Source organism: Cetorhinus maximus, chromosome 16 (genome assembly GCF_964194155.1).
Source record: "Cetorhinus maximus chromosome 16, sCetMax3.hap1.1, whole genome shotgun sequence".
In the NCBI taxonomy this organism is placed as follows: domain Eukaryota; kingdom Metazoa; phylum Chordata; class Chondrichthyes; order Lamniformes; family Cetorhinidae; genus Cetorhinus; species Cetorhinus maximus.
In genome coordinates this window covers 74,190,042-74,194,113 of record NC_135894.1, presented here as the reverse complement: position 1 = coordinate 74,194,113, position 4,072 = coordinate 74,190,042, and positions in this window count along the sequence as shown.

Sequence of the window (4,072 nt, the reverse complement as noted above, 5' to 3'; positions counted from 1 at the left end):
TCACCTTCTAACCACTGAGCAAAGAAATTTCTGCTGAATTCCCTATTGGATTTGTTAGTGGCTAACTTAAATACCGCTAGTTCTGGTCTCACGTGCAAGTGGAGTCATCTCCATGCCTACCTTTATCAAACCCTGCATCATCTGAAAGACCTCCTATCAAAGCTGCCCTCAACCCTCTCTTTTCTAGAGAAAACAGCCCAGCCTCTCCATTCTGCTATCATTCTTGTAAAACCTTGTTGCAGTCCCTCCAGTGCCTCTACATTTATTTTGCAATGTGGAGATCAGAACTGCTGAGTGTGTTTTTGTATTAATTCACGGGATGTGGGCTTCACTGGCTGGGCCAGCATTTGTTGCCCATCCCTAGTTGCCCTTGAGAAGGTGATGTGGAGCTACCTTCTTGAACCACTGCAGTCCATGTGGTTAGGTGCACCCACAGTGCTGTTAGGGAGTGAGTTCCAGGATTTTGACCCAGCGACAGAGAAGGAACGGTGTTATATTTCTAAGTCAGGATGGTGAGTGACTTGGATTCCAGGCAGTGGTGTTCCTATCTATGTGCTGTCCTTGTCCTTCTGGATGGCAGTGGTCGTGGATTTGGAAGGTGCTGTCTAAGGAGCCTTGGTGAATTCCTGCAGTGCATCTTGTAGATGGTACACACTGCTGCTACTGTGCGTCGGTGGTGGAGTGAGTGAATGTTTGTGGATGTGGTGCCAATCAAGCAGGCTAATTTGTCCTGGATGGTGTCAAGCTTCTTGAGTGTTGTGGGAGCTGCACTCATCCAGGCAAGTGGAGAGTATTCCAATCACACTCTTACTTGCAGTTTTTAGAAGGTGGTCAGGCTTTGGGGAGTCAGGAGGTTAGTTACTCATCGTAGGATTCCCACCCTCTGACCTGTTCTTATAGCCACAGTATTTATATGGCTAGTCTAATCAAGATTGTAATTAAGTTTAACATAACTTTGCTGCTTTTCAATTACATCCCTCTAAAATTGAAACCCAGTGCTTTGTTTGCATTTTTATGGCTTTGTTAATCTGGGTTGCTGCTTTTAATGATTTATGCATCCGTACCCTAGATCTCTGCTTCACTACCTCATTTAGACTCTTTTTTCCAAGGAATAGGTGGCCCCCTTTATCCCTAACAAAATGCAACACTTTGCTACATTGAAATTTAATTGTGATTTACATGCCTATTCTGAAAGTTAACCACAACAAAATACAAGTCGTTTTCTGCAATATTAACATTCCATTTTGGCGACATTCACAAATTTTGATATTGTATTTCCAAGGCTTAGTTTTTGTGTTCATGTATAAAGCATGTTACTTGAATGGTTTGGCTTGGTTTTCAATGTATTTTATATTTGTTTTACCATGCTTATATATCCTGTCAATAGATTTAGTCGACTTTGCAGTAGGATTAAAATTTGCAGGTTTCATTTACTCTGGTAGGATTATGCACTTTAGGCTTTGTTTACTCCAATAGGATTATGCTCCCAAAATTATATGATTGAGCTGCTCAACAAATTTCAAAACCACAAGCTAAGCTTTAAGGAGTTGATCTGTAGCCACTATTCAAATAAATATGACTGCAGAAGTTAATACTAGTTGCCATTGGTTGCATGGTTCTGCCTTGAAAAATCTCAGAATTGCCTCATATTCCCCCAAATTACATCCTGTTCTTTATAATTGAATTGCAATCATATACAGTATGATGACTACAGATCATGCAGAACTTTTGTTCAAATTAGTGGCCCTCTAGTGACATGTTTCCACAAATAGTTTAAAGTATAGTTGTGCTGTTGCAAACAGTATTTAGCCTGCCTTGCTCGGTTAAGACTACTCACTACAGAAATAGTGAGGCATAAAGGGAAGTAATCTAAATAAACACACAGAGATCAATTAAAAGCTAATTGCAGAGGGGTATTACTCTAGATTGGCATTTGCTTGTGCAACCCTCGTTCAGGTACTCAGGACATGTACTTAGCCTGGTCAGTAAGTTCAAAAACCCTTCAAAGGTTATTTCCTTTCTAGATACATTGAAGTGTAATGGATGAGCATTAGCCATAAGACTTTTGATGTACATTATTTTAACATGCTCATTGCCTACAATATTTATTTTTAACAGGCTTCAGTTTAGCAGGTATCCTGGTGTTCATAAAGTTGCTCAGTACTTGAATTTTTTTTAAGGTCAGCTGCTCAGTGATCTAGCCTCCTCTTTGACATCTGCCCTGTCTCATTAGATGTGTCTGGATAACAAAGCAATATTCCCTCCTGCTCTTAATGTTTCTTGGAGAACTTTACCATGAGACAGGGTTACCCTCTCAGACTGGCTTCAGTGGAAAAGAATGTAATAGATTATTAATAGCAATGTTATTCCCCAAATTCTATTAGCTGCGGCTGTGCTCCACATACCGGTGTAAAATTCCACAGAAAAAAGTTAGTTTGAACAAAGTCATGATTAATCTGAATTATGTGCAGTGCCATATTAAAAACAATGAGAAAACAAGTGTAGCAACATTGTAAACCTGCCAGAGATGAGTGAGGAGGGAAGGAAATAGACAGCAGTGGCAAGTTCACTATTTTTGAACTTAGTTCAACCAGATCTCATTGTTAATATACCACTTTAGCACTGAGAAAACACCTAATTAATGGTGTCCAATTAGGCAATTTAAAAACACATTGGTGCCCATGTATTATTAATTCAGGAAGCAAGCCAGGGATTGAGCATGTAAGATGTGTTCAGTATAAATGTTCGTATTAAGCCATGCAACATCCTTCATAATTTTTCTTCTTTTATGGCTTAATTTAAACACACTCCACATAACGTGTGAAGTTAAATTATGCAAGTTAAATAATCAATTGCAATATTATTATTGTGCTATCACACTTACTTGCTCCATTTTCACTTGTAAGCTGTGTAAGTTTCCTTTGCAGAGTTGGTGATAATTGCCATATACAATATAATTTATATGCCTCCAAAATTCACAGAATCTTTAGTGTAGAAGGCAGCCATTCATCCCATCGAGTCTGTACTGGCTCACTGAAAGAGCATCCCACCCAGTCTCATTTCCCTGCCTTATCCCCATAGCCTTGCACATTATTTCTTTTCAGGTAACAATCTGATTCCCTTTTGAATACTTCAATCGAACCTGCCTCCACCACCTTTTCAGGAAGTGTGTTCCAGACTCCAACCACCCTCTGGGTGAAAAATCTTTCCCTCACATCACATTTACCCCTTTTGCCAATTATTTTCAATCTTGCCCTCTAGCTCTTGATGTTCTCTTGAGTGCAAACAGTTTCTCACTATTTACCTTGTCCATACCCCTCAGGATCGTGAATAACTCTATCAAGCCTCCTCTCCAAGGAAGAGTCCCAACATCTCCAATCTATCCTCATAGCTACAGTTCTTTATCCCTGGAATCATTCTTGTGAATCTCCTCTGTACTCTCTCCACCGCACATCCTTCCTCAAGTATGGCATCTAGAACTAGACGCAGTACTCCAGATGAGGCCTAACTAATGTCTTATACAAGTTCAACATGACCTCCTTATTCTTGTTCTCAATGCCCCTATTAATAAAGCCTAAGATACTATATGCTTTCACTGCTCTCTTAACATGCCCTGCCATCTTCAATGACTTATGTACATATACACCGAGGTCCCTCTGTTCCTGCATCTCCTTGAGTCTCTCCCTTATTTTACACTGTCTCACCATATTCTTCCCACCAAAATGGATCACCTCATATTTGCATTGAACTTCATCTGCCACTTGTCGGCCCAGCCCACTGACATGTCTATGTCCTTTTGAAGTTCAAGACTATCCTCATCACAGTTGACATTTCTAATCTTCATATATATCAGGAAGAGCAAGGGTCCCAACACTGACCCCTGGGGAACTCCACATCAAACGTTCCTCCAATCTGAAAAACAATCCTTTTTCATTACTGTTTCCTGTCACTCAACCAATTTCTTATCCAAGTGCCTACTTTCCCTTTTTTTCCATGACCTAGAATCTGTGGCACTGTATCGAATACCTTTTGAAAATCCATATACACCACTTCAACAGTGTTTTCCTTACGA